Raw genomic sequence first — 27,864 nt, forward strand, 5'->3', positions numbered from 1 at the left:
AGCCACTGAAACTGAACCAGTGCTGATGGAGACACTTGCTAGCTTTGAATAGCCTCACTTCTTATATTGTCCTGTCACATAATATGGAGCATCTGGTGGAGCCAACATCAATCTGGTGTTCTTCAGCCTCCCTCAGAGCCCACATTTCACTTGTGTACAACAGAGTTGGTACAACTGTGATTCTATGGATCCACAGCATCGTCAGGTAGAAAGCTTGAAGTCATGACTTCCCCACAGAGGCTTCTGAAGGTCCCAAAATATGGTAGCAGCTGCTGCTATAAGAGCATCCACTTACTTCAATCATCCTCAAGCATTGTCTATAACAGAACAAATATTTGAGAACTGCTACCTGCCTGATGTTCTGTCCAGGCGGGTTAATACTGAGCTGGTTGAAATCTGGAGCTGGAGGCTGTTTGAAGATAATGGCCAGGGATCTAGTTTTATTCAAATTAATAACAAGACCAGGCCTCTGATAAGGCATCTCTGCATCCTTAGAAAGATAGTGTCATTGATAGAAGAGCTCTATAATGGAACAGAAAGCTATGTTCAAGTCAATGGCTGATACACAGCATGGTTTCCTATCTCTATGAGAGTTTGATGAGGCTGTGTTCTGTCACCATCATTGTTCAATATTGGCACTGATTGGTTGATGGATAAGCTTGAGGAGGCAGCTGTTGGTTCTGCTTCAAGATCTTAAATATGCCAATGACATTGTCTTGTTGGCTCAGTTTGGTGAATCGTTGCAGCTGATGGCCAATCTGGTTGGGCAAAAAGCAACACACATTAGTCTGGTTATTAAGGAGGATAAAACTATGTCTCTGCCCATTACCATCAAACAGCCTCTCATGGGAAGTGGAATGAGGCAACTTATGGACCCCATCATCATTACATTTCAAACAGTACCAGCTAACGGCATTCTTAAGTTACTAAGAAATGTTGTCCCCGGACAGGGTAGGGCCTATATCTAAGTATTCTGAAATTTGTAAAGAATTCTTTGTAATATAGTTTATTCCTGCCTACATCGACTTTGAAAACTGTCAGCAGCTTGCTGGCAAGAGCTGTGTTTAAGCACTGTTCTGGCTTCCGTGGTTTGAACAATGAATTACACAAGGCTTTGGGGAGCAAGGCACACACAACTCACTATCAAAAAATGAGCATAATCTGAGGTTGTGCTGGATTACAAGTTGGTTTTATATTACAGGCAGTTACAAAGTTGCCACTTTTAATAAAGTGGCAAGGGGACCTGTCCACTTCCATTAAATGATTTAATGTCATTTAAAGAAGCTTTCTCCATATAGCGGAGAGGTAGTGCTGCATGAAAGGACTCCTGGGTTTTGGTGATAAATGACTAGAAACTTCTCATAGAGGAGGGGTTACTAGAAAAAGAAACTATAAGAGGAAGATGGTTAATTATATATACTTCTTTGTATACTGCACTGAGACATTGCACTCATGGTCATCTAGCATATATTTTCAAAACATTTCTTTACTAACTTTGACAATTGCTACTAAAGTTTTGATAACCTTACTAGGTGAAATGAGGCCATTCTTTCATATTGATGATTCTTTTGTTATTACTAGATGTGCTACAGAAAACAGTCAGTACTTGGCACAGAAGAAATGCAAAGATCCCCTTCAAAACCCACCTTAAGGTTTTTAATATGCTCATTTTAAGATTGATGAGGGAAGGTATTCTTTGGCTGAAGCACATTTGGCTTCTATTGGTCTCCTGATATTACTGATTTAAAAGACTACAAAATCAGGTACAAATATTTGAGAAATCTTCACTAACTGCCCTGAATCATTCTTTTTCTTCCTTTCAGGCTTTAGAAGGGGAGAGGGCAAGGGAGAAATTCCACGGCATTCATTATCAGCTATCAGGGCAGCACTCTCACTTCTTTACTTTTGATCAAGCAAAGCTGTATCGCTAACATTGGAGTTAATGCATTAATTTCCCTTTGCCTACAGAAACATCTACCTTATGGAAATCCAGAGAAAATTATGTCACAAGTGAAAGTGAATTTAGTGGTTTTGTCTTTAGTCCCACGTCGATGTTATTTATCACAAAGCTAATTTGACATGAGTTGTGTTCTGCAGACACCCATGATTCAATTTATCTGGCCTCCACTACCATAGTATCTGAGTGCCTCATGATCTTTAATATATTTATCTGCACAACACCCCTGTGAGATCAGGAAATGTGGTTAACCCCATTTTACAGATGGGGAGCTGAGGCACAGAGTGACTAAGGGACTTGTGCAAAGTCACACAAGAAGTAGATGGCAACCTAGGAACTTGAACCCATGTCTCCCAATTCCTATGCTAGTGCCCCTAATAACTGAACCATCCCTTCCTCTCTGATTGGAGTACTAGAGCACTACCGAGGTGCTTTGGCAGAGAAGATCTCTGGAGAAGTTTACAGAATGCCCGCCTGCACTATGCTTCATTCGATGCTATTTTAAAAAACTGATCTGCAGACCTGTTCTAAAACCTGATCTGAAACTTGCTCTTGCTGACCCCCAAAATAAATAAATATCTCTGCTAGAGAGTGAGAACATTTAGTGAAATGTAAGTTGATTTCTAAGTCTACAGGGATGTGGAACATGCGGCCAGTTGACATCTAGCAGACCATACCCAGAGGTCAAATTCTCCTGGCAGCTTTTTTTCTTTCAGTTTCAGAGGGGGTGGGGGGAGTGTTGCTAAAGTTGCTCAAGTCCTTGTTCCTTCTCAGCACCCCAGTGATGCTGTTGCCACTGGTGTTTCCATTGAAAAAACGAAGGATGGTCCAGTGGTTAGGGCACTACTCTAGGACTTAGGACAATTGAGCTACCAGAGTCTTTCTGTATTAACAATGGTAAGGTGCTCAGATACTATGATGATGGTGGGGGGGAGGCACATAAGTACCTCAGATGGATAGAAAGTATGTGGTAGAGTGATAACAATGTACTGGGGAGTATCAAAACTTTTGACTAAAGTGCATACAAGCTCCAGGTACATATTAGATGGTGCAATTTAGCTCTCCACTCAGTATAATGACAGGTTTCAGAGTAGCAGCCGTGTTAGTCTGTATCTGCAAAAAGAACAGGAGCACTTGTGGCACCTTAAAGACTAACAAATTTATTTTAGCATGAGCTTTCGTGCAGCTCACTTCTTCGGATGCATAGAATGGAACACACAGACAGGAGATATTTATACATACAGAGAACATGAAACAAATTTATTTTAGCATGAGCTTTCGTGAGCTGCAGCTCACTTCTTCGGATGCATAGAATGGAACACACAGACAGGAGATATTTATACATACAGAGAACATGAAAAGTTGGTATGCATACTTCCACCTTTTCATGTTCTCTGTATGTATAAATATCTCCTGTCTGTGTGTTCCATTCTATGCATCCGAAGAAGTGAGCTGCAGCTCACGAAAGCTCATGCTAAAATAAATTTGTTAGTCTTTAAGGTGCCACAAGTACTCCTGTTCTCTTTTCACTCAGTATAATGCGGATAATACCAGTGCTGTTCATGTTCATTATCTAATAATATTTACTATTTATTGTATTGTAGTAATAACTATGATAAGTATTTATACAGTGGCATGCACTGACACTTTGAAAACAAAAAAGACACTTTCCTTGTCATGTATAACTTGCTGTCTGCTTAAGACAAGACAAGCACAGGGCATCAATTCAGCACAAAGACAGCACAGCGTGATTCATGATGGAACTGCTTGAAGGGCAGACAGATGGTTGGAAGAGGTGGGATTTAAAGGACAATAATGGTGTATTAAATTGGAAAGAATTTTTAAAATCTTATGTACTTTTCACCCATAATGGTTTTACATATTTTCTGTACTTCATTCTGATTGGACCATGAAAGTTGAATTTGGTTTCTTATCACTTTCACATTCTGGCAGAGCCTGAGCCACAAAACCAGATTTTGAATCTTCCCAAATAGTAGGGTTGTTTGGAACAAAGGTCATAGGAGCCACCTGGATTCTTGTAGCAGAGGTGGATTAAGATTCACTGGAGCCCAGGGCACAAAGAACATTTGGGTCCCCCACACTGCATTAAAAACACAAATATATGAAAATGTGTTAATACAAAGATGCCATTCAGTGTTTACACACTGCATTAATAATACAACAAATCATATTCCAGTTCATTATGCCTAAATTAGCTGCTCAGTTTTTCCACATAGGAAATGACTATGGCTTGATATTCTCCATACCATTACACAATGATGTTCACTGCTAATCTGGACAACACTGGTGTTACAAGAATCAGTCGTTCACAGATTAACAAGTGGTTCTTTCATCGCCGCCAATTTCCTTAAACCTAACCATTACCCATTCCCCCCCCTCACCTATTGTTCCTGTTACAGTCCAGTTTTTCTACTGTGGAAGTAAAGATGTCTGAAAGACAGCAGTCACTATTTCAGAAAGTAACAATTAAAAGAAATAATCCTAACCTGAGGTGAAATTACTCTATTATTAAGAACTTTTAAGTTTCAGCCGAGGGTGAGAACTGGTTTAAAACCAAGTTTGCAAATGATCACATAAACTATGAAAAAATGTTGAAAGAATGTGATGTGTGCCAAAGTGACTCTTTTTGGCTTTCTGCCAAAGGCTATTCATGCCGAACCATGAGAAAGTTGACATTTTCTCAATTACGTTTTAGAACTAACTATTTCAGCTAATCAGAAACTAGCTTGTACATATACATTAAAGCACACTTTTAAGACTAGGCCAGGTTCTGATTAGCCAGAATACACCACAGGAAGTTCGGTCATTACTAAGCCAATGAGAATATAGATTTTCTAATAATATTGCAGAGAAAGAAAATGTATCGCTCCATTACACCAATGTCTCATCATAATGGAGGGGAAAAAGTCACTGGGGGAACTGAAGATTCTCATAAGATAAATTTCTCCCACGTCTATAACTATTTGGGTTTGTTCTTTATGTTTTATCCCCCAACCAGGCTTGGCTTTGGCATTCACAGAGCAACAGATGCCCATTTGCCCATGAGAACAGTTGATTCCACTAACCATCTGTGTTAAGTAAATTTGGGCGGGTGAAATTCATTTGTGAAATTCATAGTTCGGTGAGTTGGATCTGGAAGCAGTGGACTGGTGTAAACAGTGCCACATCAGTCCATGCTGGGTGAGGGGGAAATATACACAAAGATCTTAAAAGTACGGTCTGGGGTAAATAGCGTGTTAGTCTTTCATCCAATGCTAAGTTGGGAGAACCATACTATAGAAGGCCTCATATCAGCTGAGCAGGCGGGTAAATAATGGCATATCACAATGTACATGACAAGAATCCATACTAAGATCTCAAGCCTCTGAACCACATGCATGGAGAGGTGGGATCCACAAAGGTCTCAGGGGTGCAGATGGGGGTAAATAGGGCTACATCAGGACATATCAGAATGGGGTAAATAATGCTGAATTGTGAGATACAGGGATAGGGGCATCCAAAGGCCTCAAAACTGGATGGAGGCATAGAAAACCCAAAGCCTCTGTCTCACCATATATTTAGCGATCACCAAAAGACAAAGGAAAAAAAAACTGGAAGAGGAGGGGAGCGAATAGGTCATGCTGGGGGGAGAGAAGTGAGAGGCAAGGAAGAAGTGATGGGGGCTCCCACAGTGTGTGTTGGAGTGGGGAGGGTTTGGAGTTTCCATGTTTCCCACCTTGATCAGACCAGCAGAGTCTCCTGTGTGCTTGTGGAGGTTGCATCTCCCTGGGGGCTGCCTCTGTGGGTTGAGGTAGTGGGTATTTCGCCAGCTCCCCTGGCTTCAGGAGCTCTCCATCCCAGTGCCCCCCACCTCTCTTACCGTCTATGTTCTCCCAGTTGCTGATGTGTGGCAGGTTGCAACCCGTGTCCTCATGGCTCAGATCAGTCTCAGGGCAGTAGGATTCAGCCAGGAGTGGGCATTCCTGCACAGCTTGGGCCTGGAGGAGACACAGCAAGAAGTAGTGTTCCCCATCTTCCTTTCCGGTTAGCCCCGGCTGCCCAACCAGGTGTGGGAGAATGCAGGGGGAGCCCAACACCAGTGGTGGCTAGAAGCCATGAACAGCAGCAATGAAAATATCAAGTAGGAGAGGAAGAGGCAGCGGCTGCTGCTGTTCTCTCCAGCTGCACTCACTGGCTGATCCCCTCACTGGCTCATCCACGAAGCCTTGCCCCAGGCAGATCCAGCACGGCCAGCAGAGCGAAGGACGCAGCAGCTGAATCATATTGCCTTACCATCATGAGATTTTTTTCCAGGGCCCCCCAAATTGGCCAGGACCCCTAGGCACAGGCCTTGTGAGTCCATGTGTTAATCTGCCACTGCCTCGTAGATCCAGAAGAAAAAGTCTCCCCCAGAATTCAAGGTCGTTTGGTATGGGGACTGATATAAATATGTGATTTTGTTTAGTTTCTAGCATGCTCATCACCCGGTATCTGACACCATTTCTCTAATTTTTTATTCGCCTGCACTAGCAAAATGCTGTGATATTTTAAACACCAACAGTGGGTAAAATATTCAACCCCCAAATTAAACTTGCTTTCTTTTTAAAAGATATTCCCTAAAAATCATATTACATTTTGAAGATTAAAAAACCCCCTAAATATCATCTAATCTTCCTGACATTGTCCCTTTAGCTATTTCAAAAGAGCATCTGTGAAAGCTCACAACTGAATAGGACTCTAGCTTGAGGGGCATGTAGCATGCCTCTTGGAAAACTGAAATGCCATCAGTAAAAGGAGACATGCAAGTTGCTATGAAAAAGACCAACAAAACCAGCTAGTGATATGCTACAAAATACCACAACTCATGTTGGAATTCATAAGGATCAGGCATTATTAGACCAGTGTCTGATATTATGCATTAGTGTCATTGGGCCAAATATGATTTTGCCAGCCACAAACAGGTTACCAGCAACAGAGTGCTAAGGTACGACAGTGATGGGTGCTATAGAAAACCCTAAAGCACAGGTTGTATTTCTGCTACCTAGACTAGCTGAAACGTACACTTTTATTTTAAGTTGTCATTGGTCACTTCCTCCTGAAAGACCAAAAGCAAGTTACACTAGGGTTACAGAATACATGTTCAAAACAGGATATGCGGGTCCCCAAAGAAATTAATATGACTCAGTCATCTACTTAATCTTTAAAAGAAAAAGGAAGCTACTTAAATTGCATGATTTTTTTATGATGTCTCCCTTCTCCCTTAGCTCTTACGCTGACCATGAGAAACATTTCCTGGGAGTACTAGAGCCAAGACAGCAAATATTTCAAAAACACTAATCATCTTGGTAATGAATTTTAAAATGAAATTTTGATAAGATAGTTGTTTTGAGCCTATGAAATGCCCAACTTCTCCTTTTTCACATCACGAATCAAAAACTTTCTTTTCAAGTGGCATGGAAGTAAACATAAGCTGCAAATGCATCTGGACATAAATTATACATTTTATTTGTTAAGTAGGTTATTTTGGGGCGGGGGTTCAATTTTGGCAGAGCTAAAACATTTGAACAATTCCACTGAAGTAGAAAAGCCAAATTATTTTAAAACATTTAAATTATTATTTGCACATTGTTCCCCAGGTGGCTGGTTGGACAGAGGTTTAGATTTTGCTTTTGAACTGTTGTAAAAAGTTAATTTAAATGAACCGCTATGCTCCTGAACAAAGAGACTCTTTACACTCAGTGATGTGGGTCATTAATTGGACATCTCATTCATCATAGACCCTTACGAGGAAAAACAAAGAACAAGGACTAGAACAGTACTCTGGCTTTCTTAAAAAACGTTTAACGAATCTGCATTTAATCAAAACATGCAAAACAATCTCCAGATACTGTCTGGCAACAAATTTAGGATTTGCAGAGCTGAAATGTTCATTTGCTTGGCTATAAATATTATGCTGATGAAAGACAGTCCTAACTCTGTCTTCCAACACTTCACTTCTGATAGGGAAGTTAAGATTTTATGTGTTTGCTTAGAAACCCATTAGATCTAACCTTTCCAGGAGAATTACAAATGGGAATGATAAATTGCTGTGTATCAGTTTGTGGGGGGAGGTGTCTACTGAGGTGCTGCAGGGGTAAGTATTCAATTTAGTCTTATTTATCATCATCATTAGTGATTTCAAAGAGGTTGTACATGAATGAAAATCAAATATGATACTAAACTGGGAGGAATTGCTAATGCTAGTGAGGACAGAAAAATATTAAAAGTGACATCAAATATTTAGAATGCAGAATAACAGAAAATAGCAAAATGAGAGTACCTTGCATTCTCAAAGTTTAACGTACCTGAGAGAAAATACTCTGAAGAGGCAGAATTCAATGGAAGAGAGAAAGCAGTAACCTAATAAAACTTGAGTGGTAAAATTAGGTGTGAACGTGCAAAGAGATAATGCAGTAGAAGAGGACAAATCGAGTTTGTGATGAATATACAGAGACATCTCACAGAGAATGCAGTTAACCACCTCTTTATATATGGCTCTGAAATGACTAGGCCTAGAATGTAGTATTAAATTCTGGCCACCATATTATTAGAAAGAAGGACAAATTTTATGAGTTCAGAGAAGAACAAAAATAATCAGGGGGACTGGAGAAACTGATATATGATGAGGAAAAGATTAATGGCCACATTTTCAGACACTGGCCTACATTTTTGTGGAATAAATTATACGTGCAGGCACAATTTTGCACCCCTTGGATGTACAAGTCCATGATTTGCAGGTATAATCCTGGACTAGAGTCAAGGTTTGGCAAAATGGGTGCCTAAATATAGGCTCCAAGATTCTATGTAGGCATCTAAATAAGGGGGTTGATTTTCAACTTTGAGGACCCTAGAACACCCATTAAAGTCAATGGGAACCGCTTGTTGCTCAGTACTTTCAAAAGTCAGGCCACTTATTTAGGTGCCTAAATATAGATTTAGTGGCCTGACTCTAGGCCACCATTTTGGAAATTATTAGTCTATAATATTATTAGTCTATAGGTATCTATATGACTGACACTGAAGTTGCCAAGTAATTGCTGGCAAAAAATTGTGCGCACTGTTATTTGTTTGTGCCAAAAATGGAGAACTTGTGAAATGCAAAATGGGACAAAAACTGCATAGGCTGGATTGACTGAAGTCCATGGAGCTAGATTAATTGACACCAGCTGAGCATCTGGCCGATAGCACTATGCTAATTAAAGACAGGATTTTTTCCAGGAAATTTTTGTTATGGTTCTCTCAATAATATGCAGGTTGTGACCAGGCACTTTATGAAAGGAATCTATTGGTGAATGCTCCCTGATGGCTGTTTGAGTGCTAATGAACAGGCTGCAGGGTTTTAGCTTCTCCCCATTGCAGAAAAATCTTGAGAAGCAAACTCACTGAGGAAAATGTGTGATTGCTTTTAAGCTCTGAGGAACCAAATTTCTGTACCCTCTATAGGGGCACACAAGGCCCCAAAGGCAACTGGAATAGCCCCCCCTGTTTTGTCTGGGAGCAGACTACAGAAAGGGTATACTGGGAAATGCCTCACATCTAGTTCCCTGGCAGCAATCTGCAGCATCGTGGATGGGGTGTTGGGACAGTGTGGGGAAAAGGCCAGAGGATCTACAGCATATGCGACTAAACACTACATAGGCAGAGATCACCCAGTAGGTCCATGCCTTGGCTCCAGTTATGCAGCCAGGGATTCCACCTCCCTGCTCCCATCCCTGCAGAGTCCATTTACATATGCTGGGGGTGGGGGTGGGGAGATAAGAATTTGAGACTGATTCTTCTCAAGTTTCCTTTTTAAAAGTCATGATAAGTTGGAAATGGAATTTTCTTTGCTTTGTTGACATGCAACCCACATCTGTAGTTGCTATTCACCAGTGTTGGGCCCATACCAAAACCTTGGATTTGAACAACCCCAAACTCCAGTTTTCAAACACCAGGATTTGAATATTGTGGTTTGGGGCCATTATATGTGATGATATGGAATAATACCATACCACTTAATTTCATATAGCATTTTATATGCCAGCTATAACCCTTTCTGAAATAGACATGACAAGACAGCAGAGAAAAAGTGGTAAAACATTCCATAGAAAATGGAAGGAAGATACAGTAAAACCCTTTTAACTAATTATACCAAAACCTATAGTCCTGGCCACTGGGAACTCTTGGATTAAATCAGTGCATTTAAAAAGCAAAACACTTAGTAGAATTCCCAGAATATTTCTTCTCTTTAGAATCAATGACCTGCTGCAAAGAAAGTGGATGGAAGTGAGCCGAGAATCATTTTTCTTTACTCAAATAAACTTTCACACTTAGTCTAAACTTGTCCATAGATAAGACTTCAGGTGATGTTTTACACTGTGCTAAGTATTTAAAAACGGGCACCATCAGCCTGGGGAAATAACACTAGTTTATCAGGAACTAAGCTGAGCACTGGAAGATTATCATGGAACATCATAAAAATACGGCTGTTTGTAAGAGACCACAAAAAACAGCATGTTTTGCCCTGTAAAACAGCCAGGGCAGTTTTATTAAGGTCAGATGGCACTTGAAGACAGAATCATGAAGAAACATATTGAAAGGCTTTTATAGAATATTCAAGTTGTGAAAACACCTTAGGGATTTACACAGACTTACACATGTTTCCTATTTTTATTTCCATAACTTCATGTACATTTGCTCAGTTTAACTATCAAAAAGTTTTCCTTTTCTGTCATTGCTGTTCTAAGCCTTTGCCATGTTCAATTCTTCCAAGTATACGTTCCATACTATTTGAGAATGAATCAATCTTATCAGCTTCACAGAACATAAAAAAAACCACATAGCCAGATAAAAGAACAAAGATACAACATGTAGAACTGTTTTTTTAAACGATGAGGAAAATACGGGAGCCAAACGCATCCTTGCTCTAATTCATTGATTTCCATAGAGCTACACCGAAAATGAATTTGAGCCACTGTCTCGTGGGTCAGTGTCTGGTAGACACTGAAAGAACTTGAACCCAATAAATGGTGAATATAAGGAGCTAAGAGAACAAAATCAGAAACCTTGCCTTAAGTAGTAAACAAGACTGGCAAGTCAGAGGAATTGTATATCTATGCAACACTAAGGGCCTGCTCCTGAACTCCTTGCTCAAGGAAAGCTACTATTGATTTCAGGGTCCATGACAGAGTTTCTTGCTTATAGCTCAGTTCTTGATGTCTTGTGTCAGCTCTTAACTCCTATTTTGTACTTTGATAAACTTCTAAAAACAGGTTTAATACCATGCACATTTGGTAAAAAAGGAGCAATAGAGGCAAACTTGATAGAAAGTGAATTTCAGTGAGACTCATTTTCACACTTGAAAACAATATTTTTCACTTAGTTGATATCATACTGGCATAGTTAACATTTCAAGTAACAGCCGCAATCACACCCTTTTCTTTCTTTCATATTTTCAAAACACTTAAATACATTTCTTATCACTAGTTTGAAATAGATATTTCAATAGTATGTTTCTTATACTATTTATATATTCAACCTGTACTTTGATTATAGAACTACTACATAAAAAATTGAATTTAGTAAAGATTAAAAACAAATGCAGACGTTGCCCGCAGTGGGAATGAGATGGGTATATTCTTCGCATGCTATCATAAACTCTTGTGTTATGTTCTTATGTGTTGTCAAATAATTGCCACCATTCTGGAGGCGGCTATATTTCAATGGCTGGCAAAGCTTGTATGCTTTCTATAGTTTGTTAAATGTTTTGGGATCTTTCAGGATTCATAGATCATACATTTTAAGGCCAGAAGGACCTTTGTGATCATCCAGTCTGAACTCCTGCACAACACAGGCCAAAGTACCTCACCCAGTAGTTTCTGCATCAAGCCATAACTGTTTGAGCTACATCATATGTTTTAAAAAGACATCCAGTGTTGATTTAAAGAAATTAAGAGCCAGTGGAAGAATTCTCCTTTACTTCAGTGGACATTGAACAGGGCCTTTTTTTTAGTTGCCAACCAAGTTTATAAAATTTCTGCTCAAACAGGAGACTCCAATGCTTTTACTAGATTCATGAAAAATGCACAAAGTTTAGCTATTCCATCCTGTCTTAGCTAAAATAAGGTTTGATAGTCAAATGTCCACACCACTTTTCCTAATCTGCCTATACAATGGTGATATGATTTATTTACTAAGTGCCACAAAGTACCACACAATTTCATGAGATGGTTGCACAGTAACTGTTTGATAACTTCACAAGAAGTGATGGTAACTACATGGAAACGTACACAGATGCAATCGTGCTATCCCATCACAGGTGCTGGAACTGGGGGAGCGGGGTGCTGCTGCACCCCCTGGCTTGAAGTAGTAATAACCCAACTACATAGTTTCTGGCTTCAGTACCCCCCACTATAAAAATTGTTCCAGCAGCACAGTATCCCATTAGATTAAATAATGATAAATACTTTGTCATACACTTATTAAAAAAAGAAACTACTAAACAGCGGACAAAAATTATGAGCAGGTTAACTTTAAACAAGACTGTTATAGAAGTAGGTTTAAATGAAATTCCTTTTAAGTGGTGTGTGGTGGGGAGGGATAGCTCAGTGGTTTGACCATTGGCCTGCTATAAACCCAGGGTTGTGAGTTCAATCCTTGGGGGGGGATTTGGGGATTGGTCCTGCTTTGAGCAGGGGGTTGGACTAGATGATCTCCTGAGGTCCCTTCCAACCCTAATAATCTATGATTAAGTCCCAAGCATCTTTTTGAAAAATGTTATGTAAGCAGAAAATGAGTAAACATTGTTTAGTGTAGCTGTTCTGTTTCCTCTGGGATAGCTGTAAAAATCTGACTTTATAAATGTAAAGATAATTACCCTCCTTAGCAATATCAGGATGTAAATACTTAGAACTGCTTGAGCTACCGAGTTAACAGAGAAGCCTACCCAATAAGGGGAAAAAAAAGACTAAGGACCTGATCCAAAACCTACTGATATCAAGGGAGTCTTCCCCCAGGCTTTGGATCAGGTTCTTAGCAGAACAGCCTTCATTACTACCACTGCACTCCCTGTTTATTCGTCCCTTAACATCACTTCTCACATCTTCACAGAGTTTAATCAAAGAATCCATATAATTGATGCTTTAATTGAAATCACACAGGGAAAAATTCACCTCTGTGCAGAGTCCACACAGGGCCTATGCACTGCTTAGGTCCCACTTTAGTCCCACTCGAATGCTCAAAGTAGGGCTGAAGTGGTGCATAAACCTTGGGTGGACTTTTCTCCACAGGGACAAAATGCTGACATTAAAGGCAAGACTCCTTGACTTCCCTGTGCAGCTACATTGAGCTATGTTGCAATCTACCCTTTCAGGAGTTCCCTGTTAAGAACTCACAGAGTAGAGCTGGTCATGAATTTTCTAACTATGGCAAATATGTTTCATCAAAAATGTTAATTCATTGAAACCGAGAAAGTTGCAGTTTCAACAAAACTTTTGCTGGAAAAGGTTTCTCAGGTCACGGATGGAATTTCTGGTAAAAACTAGGGAAAAGAGAAAGTGTGAGTGAGATCTCGCTATAGCCCAGTGGGTAGGTGATGCAAGTTTCACTCCCTGCTCTACCTGTATCAGACCAGGCTATACAGGGCTGGGTGGGTGCCTCTCATGCTGATTTTCACAAACACTATTCAAAAGGTCTTAGTTTCATCCCTATGTAAAATTGGAAAAAACTCAAAAAAGATTTTGGGACAGGAAATCCACTTCGTGCCAAGCTCTAAATAAGAGTACCTTTGAAACGGTCTCATGTGAGCTGAGCTGCTGCCATTGTTTAGAACCTCAATTCTTACTACAGAATTGCAACATCCGTTTGTTTTTATTAACAATACTTAGCATTTATATAGACTGTTTCATGTTCAAAGCTCTAATTCATTTTTTTCCAGAATTGCTTAAGCTATAGGCCTAGTTTAGAATTATATTTACATTTGTCTTAAAGAGAAACCTGTCCTTTGAAATAAATCATTGTATCCATTAGGGGTTCTTTTTTGTTGCTATTGTTTTGCACTTACCATCAATTGATAGGTTAGCATAACATGTAGGATGATACAGCTTCCAGTTCTAGACTTCAGTGAAAGCTCTGTGCCAATGACAGCTACATCCAGAATAGTAATCATAGTTCAGAATGTATTTCCTTAAACACAGTGCTCATGCTTTCTGTAAAGCAAAAAATATTGTGCATTGGATCTCAATCTTGGCTCAAGACAAAAATCTATACCCACAAACAAATGGGGCTTTATTATTTGCTCCTCAAAAAACTCACACTTCACTATTTTTGCAGAAGAAACTGAAAGCTACTGTGTAGCAGTTGAATTTTTGGGGAATATGCTGTGTTACTGTATATTTGAGGCTTTACACAATACTATCAGCTTGATCCTTTTATGGTATAAATCAGCATAACTCCACTGAATCTGACCCTTATCCTTTTGTTATCAAGATAGAGCCTTTTACCTTTCATAAGATTGAGTAGATGTTTTGCCCAAGACTATATTCTGTGATTTCCCTGTGTTTTGTTAACACCTGTTTATATGGCTGGAAGTTTTATTTGTGCCGATCACACCTTTCATCTACTCCCCAAAGTCTATCTGACTCTTTGCCTGTTTCACAAAGTTTTAATTGTCCGTCTTTCAAATCAAGCACAAACTGAATCAGAAAAAAAAAGTGCTATTGTATATATACAGTGAAAATAAAACCTGCCATTGGCCTCTTTCATTAGTGCATATAAAGTTTTTGAGTGGCATTTTTAATTGTAGCATTTGAGCCTCACTGTAGTCATACCTAACCCTTCCATAATGCCATCCAGGCTCCAACAGACTCTCTTTGATTGTCTAGGATAGCTTGACATTCATGCTTCTTTAGATTTGAGAACAGACCTGAATGCAGGTTACCTGGGTCCTCCTCTGTCAGTTAGCTGATTGCCTTCATGACAGCACAGTTTGGACAGAAAGAGACAGTTTGGACACACTCTGTAATCCCAATTAAACACTCTGGGTTTATCTACACTGGCAGAGTTACATCTCTGGCAGTTACAGCACCGCTCAGAGAGCGCTGAAGGGAAACTACTGTTGTGTGTTCACATTGTCAGCTGCCTGCACAATAGCGTGTTCACACTTGCTGTACTTGCATCGGTATTCAGAGTGGTGCACTCTGGGCAGCTATCCCACAAAGCATCTCTTCCTCTTCTGCCACTAAGAATTGTGGGAAGGCGGAGGGGGTCACGTGGCATTCTGGATCCTGTCCCAATGCCCCGTGATGCATTGCTTAACATCCCAGCAATCCCTGTGCTTCCGTCCACATTTGGCACCATCTTTCAACAGTTTGTGTACTGCGCGTCCTGCCTCTTCGGTGTGTAGGAAGGGATCCTGCGCAGTTGACCAATATGCTGCTTGCTCTCACTAATATGTCATGAGTGGCAGTGAAGTTATTCCTTAAACTACAAAGGCAAGAGGAGTGCGACATTGATCTTGCCACGCATATTAGCTACGACACAAGATTGCTTGTGGTATTCACAGAAGTGCTGACCACAGTGGAACGCCACTTTTGGGCTCGGGAAACAAGCACTGACTGGTGGGATCACATTGTCATGCATGTCTGGGATGATGAGCAGAAAATTGCCAGTTGCTTTGCGGGGTTCTGTTTGCCTTCAATTAATGGACTAAAGTTTGCTTTCAAACCAAAACAATTCTTTTATTAAAAAACAACCACCAGAGGAGAGATGGTTAAAGATTTGTGTATGTTCAGGTATCATGTGCAATCTTGTCCTTTGGAGTACAGAGCAGCAGGTACTGTATTTCAGCAGGCTAAACTGCCGCGGGACAAATGTTGAGTGCAGAGGGTACTGGGAGTCCGCAGGGCTGGTCTGTGATGGGGCAGAAGTGGAATGCAGCAGGTACAACCTGGAGCAAGGAGGTTGGTAAAAGTGTGTTGGGAGTGTCTGAGGGGAGCATGGGAAAGAGTTTTGCAACAGCGGCTGCAGGGGAGGGCTGGCACGGAGCTGCTCAGTTTGCAGTGCTAGTAGTGCCTGGAGCATGTCCGCTTGGTGCTCCATAACGTTTAAGAGCCGCTCCGTGGCTTCATTCTGGTGTGCCGCATTCTCCTTTTGGTTCCTCTTCTCGCCACTCCTTCAATTCTTGTTTTTCGGCTGCGGAGTGTATCATGACATCACGCAGAAAATCCTCTTTAGTTCTTCACGGCCACTTCCTAATTCTTCGCAGCTGTTTTGCCGGCAGTAACAAAGAGGGAGGTCATATTTGTGAAGCCAAAATGCAACATTTTACAAAAGCAGTATTGTTTGCAACACAGAGACCACTGATTTAAAACACAGCCACTATTCACATACCTGTCACTAACTGGCTGAGGTCAGGCAAGTACACATGAGCCACACAACCCCCAAAATGGAGAGTAATCACAGGGGCGGGGAAATCAGTGTTCCAGGACTGTACTGTACACTGGGCCCGTGGTGGCAGAGTGGCATGGGAAAATTACCTTTAATGGGGCAAGAAACAAAGCAACTCTGCAAAAGAGCCTGCAGCAGTAGATTGCCCAGTATTTCCGCAAGAATTTCCTGGAGATCTCTAAGGCAGGTTCCCATGAAGCGAGGGAGTCAATCAACACCCTGTTCCACCGCTCAGACTAGGCATGTGGTTGTACACACATCATACAGACACAAGCCTGCTTTCTGCAACTCTCCTTCTCTCAACAACTCACTTCAGTGATTCCCATAATCAAAGCCACTTCTCTTGTTTGCGCTTCGCCAAGCTCCGACAGCTGTGACTGGCTAGCCTCGTCCGGGGTAGAGAACAGTTCCTGGCTGCATGCATTTCTGACCTCCGAGTCATCCTCTGCCTGTGGGTCCCCCTCCCACTTCACATCCTCCTCAAAGGTTTCTTCCTCCTGGCTTGGTCCACTCTCGACTAGCATGCAACCCATCAAAGTATCCACAGTGGCCTTTGCAGTGGAGGTGGGGTCGCGCCCAAGTATTGTGTCCAGCTATTTGTAGAACTGGCAGCTCGTGGGCGCAGAATCAGAGCAGTGGTTTGCCTCCCACGCCTTGTGGTAGGTGTTGTATCCTTGGGGCAGCCGGTGTAGGAAGCAATCACTTGAGGCCAGAGAGCAGACAGCTAACCAAAACCTCCATTTTATTTACAGAGACAGAGAGCTCACTCAGCCGGTTGAAACCGGCTGAGCTATCCCTTAATAGTCTAACTCAGTTGCCATAGTAACAAAACCCATGACAACCAAATACACAACATATTCCTCCCCCCCTAATAAGAACATCCCCTAAATAAAACACACACTAAACTAGAGAAGGAGGGTAGACTGCCTCCATTCCTGGCTAAACCCTGGGGATTATTTTGCCCCATAACCGTGGGTTCGCCCTAACTAAAGATCCAGCCGATGAGGAGGCCTTCTGTCTCTAGGTGGATTACGGCGAACTTCTGGTGTTGTTGCACCCGAAAGTACTAGGGGCTCAGGGTCCGCAGCACGAATAGGTGAGGAGGTGGTATCAGCTCGTGCTGGGCAAAGGGGTATCTCAGCTGCCGGCAGTAATGGAGGAGAACAGTCAGGAACAGGTGACTCATGATTTGGTGTCTCACCAGGAGGAGTGAAGTCAGACCCCTCAACTGCAGATGGGTCCTGAAGACTGGCATGACCTGGCAACAGCTGATCTACATGTCGCCGCCAGGTAAGATTCTCTGCAGTCCGGACTGTGTAGGAAACAGGTCCTGTTTGAGTGATGACTGTGGCCGGGACCCATTTAGCTCTGGAAGTATAATTCCGAGCCAAAACTGGCTGCCCTGGGCTAAAGGTTCGGTCTTTTGCTCTGGGTGCCCGTCTGATGACTTGATATTGCTGCTGATGTTGCACAGTTTGTCTGGGTTCAGAAGGTTTCAGCAGATCAAAGCAAGTGCGCAGCTGTCGTCCCATCATTAGAAAGGCTGGGGAAGCCTGGGTCGTAGCATGAGGTGTGTTTCTATAGGAAAGTAAGAAGGTATCCAGACACTTTTGAATGGAGTGTTGTCCCTTTGCTGATTTCAAAGCGTTTTTCATTGTCTGCACAAATCTTTCAGCTAATCCGTTGGTGGACGGATGATATGGTGCTAACGTGATGTGGTGTATCCCATTTGCCTTCATAAAATTTTGAAACTCCTGAGAGACGAACTGCGGTCCGTTGTCGCTCACAAGTTGTTCTGGCAGACCAAAACGACTAAAGAGTCCTCGTAGTTTTTGGATAGTACTCTCTGCAGTAGTGGACTGCATTATAGAGACTTCTGGCCATTTAGAATGGGCATCTACTGCCACCAAGAACATGCTTCCTTCAAGGGGGCCAGCAAAGTCAACGTGAATACGTTGCCACGGGTTTTCAGGCCAGTCCCATGGGTGTAGGGGTGCCCACTGGGGTGCATTTCTTACACCCTGACATGACATACAAGCTTTTGCCTTCTCTTCAATAGCACTGTCCAATCTAGGCCACCAAAAATAGCTTCGTGCAATTTCCTTCATGCGCACTATTCCACAGTGACCGGAATGTAGCTGTTCTAACATCTGTGATCTCAGGGGTGGTGAAATAACGACACGCCTCCCCCACAACAAACAACCAGATTGGACCGATAACTCTGTCTGCCTGGACATGTAGGGAACAAGGTCGGGTGAGACCGGAGAGGTTTCTCGAGATTTTCCATGCATCACCAGGTCCATAACTTGGGATAATACTGGGTCAACGCAGGTTGCCTTCTTTATCTGAGCAGCAGTCATGGGTGTATTCTCTACCTGTTCAAAGTAGAAGATTTCCTTTTGGGCACTATCTTGATGTTTGACCGGTAAAGGCAACCTTGAGAGGCCATCTGCATTGCCGTGCAGAGTGGATTTCCGATATTTGATTTCATATGTGTGTGTAGAAAGTATCAATGCCCAACGTTGCATACGACTAGCAGCTAATGGGGGAATGCCTGTGTAGGGTCCAAAAATTGATGTCAGAGGTCGATGGTCTGTAAGAAGAGTAAACTTTCGCCCAAACAGGTACTGATGAAACTTCCTAATTCCAAAAACAATTCCTAATGCCTCCCGTTCGATTTGGGCGTAGTTAGTTTCTGCTTTGCTTAGAGTGCGTGAAGCAAAAGCAATAGGTCTTTCTTCTCCCGAAGGCATAATGTGTGACACGACCGCTCCCACTCCATAAGGGGAAGCATCGCAGGCCAATTGCAGGGGTAAGGATGGATCAAAGTGCGTTAGAACTTCAGAATTTAACAATGCATCCTTAGCTTTGTTAAATGCAACATCACAGGCTTCAGTCCACTTCCAGGCCTTGTTCTGCCCAAGGAGCTCATGAAGTGGTTTTAGCAATGTGGCTAACTGTGAGATGAACTTTCCATAATAGTTCAGTAGTCCTAGAAATGAGCGTAGCTGGCTTACATTTCGAGGTGGGGGAGCCTCCACAATAGCTTTAACTTTTGCAAGGGCCTTATGAAGACCTGCAGAATCGATGATGTGTCCCAAATATTCAACAGAGGGCTTGAAGAATTCACACTTGTCTTTGCGAACTCGTAGGCCATACTCTTCCAGTCTTTACCTTGACTTCTACTTCCTTCTGTTACTGGAGCAGCACCAGGATCCCACCCTCGTCGCCAGTGTTGTATCCTTGGGGCAGCCGGTGTAGGAAGCAATCACTTGAGGCCAGAGAGCAGACAGCTAACCAAAACCTCCATTTTATTTACAGAGACAGAGAGCTCACTCAGCCGGTTGAAACCGGCTGAGCTATCCCTTAATAGTCTAACTCAGTTGCCATAGTAACAAAACCCATGACAACCAAATACACAACAGTAGGCATTCCGCAGCTCCTTCACTTTGACCCTGCACTGCAGTGTGTCCTGGTCATGGCCCCTTTCTGTAATGCTTCGTGAAATCTGTCCGTAGGTATCATAATTCCTATGGCTGGAGCACAGCTGGGATTGGGCAACCTCCTCTCCCCAAATGCTGATGAGGTCCAGCAACTCGGCATTGCTCCAAGCAGGGGATCGCCTGGTGTGTGGAGCAGGCATGGCCATCTGGAAAGATGCGCTGAGACCACTGCACACATCACCAAGCAAACAGGAAGGGGACTTTCAAAATTCCCAAGGAATTTAAGGAGTGGGGCTCCCAGTTGGTCACCTGAGGGCAAGGCAGTAGAGTTCAAACCTATGACCAGAGAGGCTAGAACAGGCATTGTGGGACACCTCCTGGAGGCCAATCGCAGTGCTGTAATTGACCAGGGTGTCTACACTGGCACCACGGCACCGTAGCCCTGGCGCAGAAAGCTCTACGCCTCTTGTCGGGGTGTTTTTTTTACAGCTCTGCAACTGCGTAGTTTCTGGACACTAAGTGGCTTGGCAGTGTGTACACCTTGGGAGTTAGACCCCAGAAAACTGTTTTACTGCACAGAAATTTGCCAGTGTAGACAAGGCCTCTATCAAGCATATTCCATTGGAAGCATTCCAAAGAGGGCGTAGAACCTCACTAGGAAATGACGGTACCGTGTGTATGCCAGAGTTCTTCCTTCTTACTCCCTTCCCTGCTGATTTGCTGAGATGTTTCCAAAGGCCAGAGAGGACTCCTTATCCAGTGAAGGTTCTGCACATTCATCCACTGGTCTGCCTTTTCTCCTAAGTGGCCATGTTTCCATGATCAGTTTTCTAGATATCTCGCTTACTCCTGTACTGCTGGTTCTACAGCAGATGAATAGTTCAATCTAATCAAGATTTTCTCAACTGCTCTATAAATTGGAGTGGAAACTTTTTACTTCCTTCCTATGAATTACAGGAGTTCCAATCACTGGTTATTTTATGTGGCACATTGCCAGAAGAAATACTGAATTCAAGGACAGTATGACTGGCAGTGCTATGAGTGGTCGATCCCAGGCCTGTATTGCAGCAGGAAGCCAAGAATTCCCAGCAAAATGGCCAAGGGAACGCAATGGCAAAGTGCTAACAGTAAATGAAGAACCTGCGATGCCCACAGCACATCATTATCTTCTTGTGGTAACAATTCTGAGATTTCATGAATTCATAACAACAAAGCAAAAGTGCCCAGAGCTAGAAAAGATGGAAGTGTTTCTGGAAAGACCTAAACTGTCCAGATTCTTACAGAGCAATTTCTGGTGGTCCAGAAGGAATCTAATCCAAACCTGTTAGGACAACTGCAGTCTAAAATATTAGTTTAAGTTCATAATGTAATATTTACATTAAAGCAAGCAAGCACAAGAAACACTGATACAGAATTTAGATGTAAGGCAAATTGCTGCACTGCTATATTCAATATCTCACATGGGAACAAAAGAGAACATTAACTTCAGCTTTGATCCTCTTATCTTCCACTAACACCAAAAATCTATGTTTAAGTAACTCTTCCAAGGTTACCCTCATTTCAGGAGATTTCATTTCCCCCTTTCATTCTGTCATAGTTAACTTTGTTCTGCCAGGAGTTGAGGGTTTGGACACAATCACTGATATTTTCAAAGCTGTATTAATGTTAGTAGGAATTGGGTATTCAAATCCCCTAGATACCTTTGAGTTTACTATCTAGAAGTGGGACCAACTGTACCATACACTGCACTGCAAAAAAAAAAAAGTGATTACACTTACTAACATGATTATGCCTAGTGTGTGCATACATACATACTGACTTTTACAATGCGCTAAGCTACTGATAAAGGACACAAGGCAGTACCATGTTTAAGTGTTTGTTAGAATGTCTCAAATATACAGAAGATTAATATATACAATGGCTATATATATATATATATATATATATATATATATATATATATATATACATATATATATATATAGCCATTGTATATATTTACTGACAGGTTTATTCCCAGGTCAGGAATACAATGGTTCTTATACCAGTGGGCACTGAAAAAAGAGCACTATTTAGAAACCAAGTCCAAATGTAGTAGAGACTTTTATATAATCTCAGAGTATAGACAAATGGGGGGAAATTAGATTTCCCAGCTGCCAGATGATTCCCCCATTTGTAAAATGATTAGCCATTTTCATCTATGCTTCTGCTTTTTAGCTCTCAGCACAAGAATGCATCTTTGTTAATAAAATCTTTAAAGAATGTATGAAGGTGAAATGGTAGCCACCATCTAGAAACACATGTAAGGTTACCTACATACTATGGCGGGAGGGGGAGAAAGGTGCAACCCTGAATAATTAATGTAATTAATTAAAGAAATGGTACAGATTCACCCCAGGAAACTCATAATCACTAGAGTAATGACAACCTGACTTGGGCTTCACTGCCTAGGCAGACTCTGTCTAGAAACTTCCCAGCATCTTTTGCTGTCTGCCAGCTGAAGTGTGTCAGGTTACATGGAGTGCAAAATAAAAATTAATTTCAAGGCCTTGTGTTTTTGACAATTTACAAAGGGAGGCTCTCCAACAGCTGAACAATATTAGGATGTCAGTACTGCATGTCATAATCATTATATTTCACGTGACCATATGGTAGGTGCCCCACAGAATAAATAGCAGACATAATCCCTGTCCCAAAGATCTTACAATCCAGACAGAGAAAATCAGACAAAGGATGTGGCAAGCAGATACAACATACAAGCATTTTTGCCATCTCTTTCCAATAACAGTATCCCACTGGAAGGTTAAATGCTGGTATATCATGAGATAATTAAAATGCTGGTGTAAAATAATTAAAGGACTGAAACTAATCACCTTCTACCAATCCTATGCCACCTGAGGAGATAAATCCTCATGAAGCTAGGTGTGCTGCTGACACAGCTGTGTTATACTATCACGATGACCCTACATGTCCTCAGTTATACTCTAATAGGCTGTAGAAGATACTTCTAGGGGAGTGGTAGACAGTATGATCCATTATTGGATAGGGCACGAGGCAAGGAGTGAGGAGACCAAAAGTTTTGTTCCCACCTCTACCACTGAGCAGCTGTGTAACTTTGGACAAGTCACTTCACCAGCCTGTGCCTCTAATTTGCTTCCCAGCCTTTGTCTTCTCTATTTAGACAGAAAGCTTTTTAGGGCAGGGACTATCTCACTGTGAGTGAAATCCTGACCCCATTGAAATTAATGACAAAACTCCAATGCCCAGGATTTCACACTATATATTGAGCAATGGGGTTCCAAACATAGTTTGGCGCTACTGTAACAAAAACAACAGTTCCAGATTTGTAGACTCCAAATTGTTTGGAACCTTTAAAAACAGATTGGACAAAACAATAGAGAACAATCCTGCTTTGGTAAGAACATGGAATTCTTGATCTTCTCTCTAACTTCTGATTCCCAATCTTTGTACCGCACTTTGTGATCTACAGATAAAGTGTGCTATAAACTGCTCAGAATTCTTTTTATTGTTCCATTAACATTGTTTAAGAGTTAACAACCTTCTCTTCATTTTACAAAACAAAATTAAAATGATGTATACAATCTTTTAGATTAAAAGATAGACTTCTCAGCCTTTGTCAGTTAGTCTAACATTAACAATTATTTAGGAGAAGCAGTATGACAGCCATGAAACAAAACTTTATAAGTATTAAGCATAAGTATTGCATAGTTCTTATGTAATTGAATTTTGGATAGAGTATGTTGCATTTCTTTATACATAATAAAATAACTAATCACATTCTTAATAGATTAAGGCATCAGAAACGGTAGATACAGAAGCAGGATTTAGCACTGTATTCTCACTACTTGCAGTAGCAGCTTTCAAAGGTTAGGATACTAACTCAACAGGGCCCCTTAACTGGAACAATCATTTTGAAAGAGAAGTCCCGCTTCCTTTATTGTTATAATGTTTATGCATATACATGTTCATACATATAATATACATGTTAGCCCATCACTATGCATCTGGGTGCTGAACATAAGTTAAACAATAATTGGAGCCACTGGTTCTACCTCTACTTTAAAAGAAGCTACTCTGCCAAGAAAGACCAAAACATGGCGCAAAAGTGAGAACATGGTTCAAAGTGAACTGACCCAAACACAACTGGGTCAGAATTTTAAAAACAGTCATACACAATTCATTGTTTACATTTCCTCTTGATTACTCTTTAACTGAAAGTAGGAGAAGTTAAAAATACATTCATTCCCCTAGTAATTTTACTATTGCCATTCAGCGATTCAGTTGGTAGCATCCATAAGGGGTTAATGTTGCATCTACTTAGTGTTAGAAAGGAGCCATATGGATTCTCTTAGATAGTTACTGGAAAAGAAAAGTTCCCCTCCATTTCTGCAGAGTATAAGAAAAATCTGGGAAAGATCTGTCATGTAAAAGTTAAAACAAGAAATCATTGAGTAAGGTAGAGTGCAAAAAAAAGCACTTGGTTACCTGCATCCAGTGTTCCAATCCAAACTGCAATGAGCACAGGACCAGAGCTGAGGGAAGAACTGCAGGTGACTAGATGCTCCATCTCGACTATTAAGCCCCCTCTGTGATCCTCATAACTACTGTGCTGCCTGTAGAGTGGGTGACACACGGGCTGGAAAGCAAACCAGCCACCAGGTCACCCCATTGTACACCATGGGGTGACCTGGTGGCCCGTTGGCTAGGCACAGGGCCACCAGGTTAACCTGTAGGAAGCAGGTGGTGGGTTGACGTGATGGCCTATCGGCTAGGCACACAGTCACCAGGTCAACCCAGAGCCCTGAGGAGGGAAGAGGAAAGAGGGTGGCCAGACCCTCCTCTGCCGAGGGTCACCCTGCCCATCACCCTCCTCTGGTCCCCTCCGGGGGACGACTATTAAGCTCCCCCCCCGCACCATCTGGGGAATGACTATTAAGCCTCCCCATGGACCTACTCCATCTTGACTATTAAGCCTCCTCCATGATCCTCATAACCACTACTGCGCTGCCCTTGGAGTGGGGTGACACACAGGCCGGAAAGCAAACTGGCCACCAGGTCAACCCATAGGTTTGTTATCTTACTGTTTGGTATTGTGGAAAAATGTTGGCTTTAATGATAATCACTAATACATCTGCAGTGAAATCCTGACTCTATTTAAATTAATGGGATCTTTGCCATTGACTTGAAATGGCCCCAGGATATTATCCCCAGAGAAAAATTAGCTGAGACAGAAATAAGCTATAGGTAGTAGTAATCTAGTGAAAACAGATGCTGAAAGAAATGTGGAGGAAGATAATGCACAACAAATTTGAGATTAAGTTTGCATTTACTATGGTAGCAAAATAGTTGCTATTTTCAATTCTCATTGTCTTCATCAGCTGCTCCCTATCAGGTGGTAGGACAAGATCAGAAATGAGGACATTCAAAGCCAACTCCAGCAACCACCTTCATCAGTTTGATTTTTGGCTGCTTTCCTGATATAGCTGTACTAATATAGCTATAATAAGATGGAATACCAATGACTTACAAAGCATGTTTAGCAATGAATGCCGCTACTTGGCCAGTAATCAAGTGGATGCCAAAAGCTTTGAAACTGTGATAAGATCAACAATGGTAGACATAAACTGAATATCCAGCCAAAACAGATTCAACACTTAGGTAGAAATCGATCCAGATGCCGCTCAATCTGCAAGGAGACTACATTCCTGTAGATTTGCCATGATGATGATGATGATGATTGATGATGATGGCAACAAGAATGGCCACTCAGAGATTGCATGTACCTCACTATCTTTGTGACTCTGGTAACACATACCTGAGCTATTGTTCCAGGGACTTTTTTACCAGAAATGTGTACTTATTGTAGGGTTGTTAAGAGATGGAAACCAGCAGGACAGATTTGTTTACGAGAGAAGACTTATATAGTGACCTAATATAGCTTGGCTAAGTGTAACGGGGCGTACAAACCCCACAGTGGTGAAGTAAGCTTAGTTTTAGCTCAGTCTGGGCAAACAGAGGAGGAGAGCAGTTATGTGATGCAGGCTCCTGATGAGAAGCCGCCAAGGTCCCAAGTGTTAGGGCCCAGCCCCCAATGCCAAGCAGCCACAGGCCTCTCAATCACAGACAGCAGCAATGATGAGCTACAACTGTGAGAGGAACACCCTTTGGGGCATGGACAGAGAGAACTCCAGACGGGACTCAGGGGTGAATCAGTAACACCAACAGAGGAACAGAAGCCAGGGTAGGATGTGGTCCAAGGAGCAGGCCTGGGGGTGCCTGACCCCTAGGCTGCAAATTTTTTAATTACTGCTTCACTGGGCCATGGGTTGGAACTAAGTGGAGTGGGGAGAGCCCAAGTTTCCCTACCCCCAGCCATTGGGCGACATAAGTCAGAGTATCGCCGTCAGGCAGTGCTGCTGGAACTAGACCTGAACCCCATCCCACCCTACCCCGACATGTGGTGGAGAAAGCGGAAATTGCCAGAGTCCTGTTAAAAAGACCACAAGACTGCTGACAGAACAACCATATAGAGGCTGTGGATACAGAAAACCTGCTGAAATGAATGCTGGAGAACCAGCAACATCACACAATCCAGCAACAGCAGGGCAGATACCTCAACAGATGGTGGCCCAGCATCAACAGCAAGTAGCCCAAAAGCAACAGCAGCTAATTCAGGAGCTGGTGCCACCAGGGACAACAAGGACACCTGATCCAGCACTATTACAACTCTAGGGGGCATCCAACATCACAATGCCCTGACCCATTAGGATATGCCCTCCCCACTGGGCTGCCCATCTGGCTCATGAAAATCAGCCCCAGAGATGACCCTGGAGCCTTCCTGGTCACCTTCAAACAGATGAAACTCTGTGGCATGTTAGCCACCAAAACTCTGGGCCACCCTGATAGATGCATACCTTATCAGCCCTGCACAAGCCGCCTACCAGAGTTTGTACCCCAAGGAAGTATTAGACCAGCAGTTCTCAAATTGGGAGTCAGGACCCCTGGGGGGATCATGCGGTTATTATATGGAGTGGGGATGGTTGCGAGCTGTCAGCCTCCAACCCAAACCCCACTTGCCTCCAGCATTTATAATGGTGTTAACTATATAAAAAAGTGTTTTTAATTTATACTGGGGGTGGGGGGATCACACTCAGAGGCTTGTTATGTGAAAGGGGTCATCAGTACAAAAGTTTGAGAACCACTGTACTAGACTATGTCAAAGAAAAGGAGCTATGCTCAACTATCTAGATATCAATTGTGAGATGTTCTGCTAGAGGTTTAGCAAATGTTGATTTTATTTCCCCCACCCCACCCCGGGAGGGAGGAGGCAAGCAGGAAGAAGACCCACCACTGCATTCTAGACTGAGGGGGAGGGTTTGTGATGGGATGTACAAATCCCACACTGGTGAAGTAAGGGTTAAGGAGCATCTCTGGGCCCAGAAAGCCCCACCCAGCTGCACCTGCTGGCCATGCTCAAAGTGGAGGCAGACCTCAAAAAGAAGCAGTTTAGCTCAGTCAAGGAAGATAGAGGAGGAGGGCAGTTGTGTGCTGCAGGCTCCTGATGAAAAGCCATTGAGACCCCAAGTGGCTGGGTCCAGCCCTCAATGCCAAGCCACCACAGGCCTTTCAATTGCAGAGAGTAGCAACAAAGAGCCACAAATATGAGAGGAAGACCCTTGGACCACGGACAGAGAGAACTCCAGAAGTGACTGCTTCTTTGGGCCCTGTGTTGCAACCCGGTGGAGCAGGGAGGGCCCAGTTTCCCTACCCCTGGCCATTGACTCTTGCCACTAAATGACATAACCCAAAGTACCACTGCTAGGTGATGCTGCCAGGACCAGACCTGAACCCCTCCCTCCCTGACACAAAGCAAAAGCTGGAAGGTTTAGATATCTGTCCAAAAATATATAGGAAGGCTGTAAACACTACATGAGGAGAGGACTCTTTGGATTAACCACTAACTCAAAATTCATGGTGCAG

At 42.3% G+C, this 27,864-nt stretch overlaps 1 long non-coding RNA gene across 2 annotated transcripts; it reads right to left on the minus strand.

Moving 5' to 3' along the window:
• Nucleotides 1–279: 279 nt before the first annotated feature.
• Nucleotides 280–26,534, minus strand: LOC120399221. Of its 2 annotated transcripts, none has more exons than XR_005595038.1 (3): nucleotides 26,498–26,534; nucleotides 5,838–5,955; nucleotides 280–758 (listed from the first exon to the last, which is right to left on the minus strand). It is a non-coding gene; the product is annotated as an uncharacterized LOC120399221 (long non-coding RNA). The 2 variants fall into 2 exon arrangements; XR_005595037.1 differs by lacking the exon at nucleotides 26,498–26,534 and adding an exon at nucleotides 14,037–14,132.
• Between the last annotated feature and the right edge of the window lie 1,330 nt (nucleotides 26,535–27,864).

The sequence above is a fragment of the Mauremys reevesii genome, linkage group 2 (assembly GCF_016161935.1).
Source record: "Mauremys reevesii isolate NIE-2019 linkage group 2, ASM1616193v1, whole genome shotgun sequence".
Lineage (NCBI taxonomy): Eukaryota > Metazoa > Chordata > Testudines > Geoemydidae > Mauremys > Mauremys reevesii.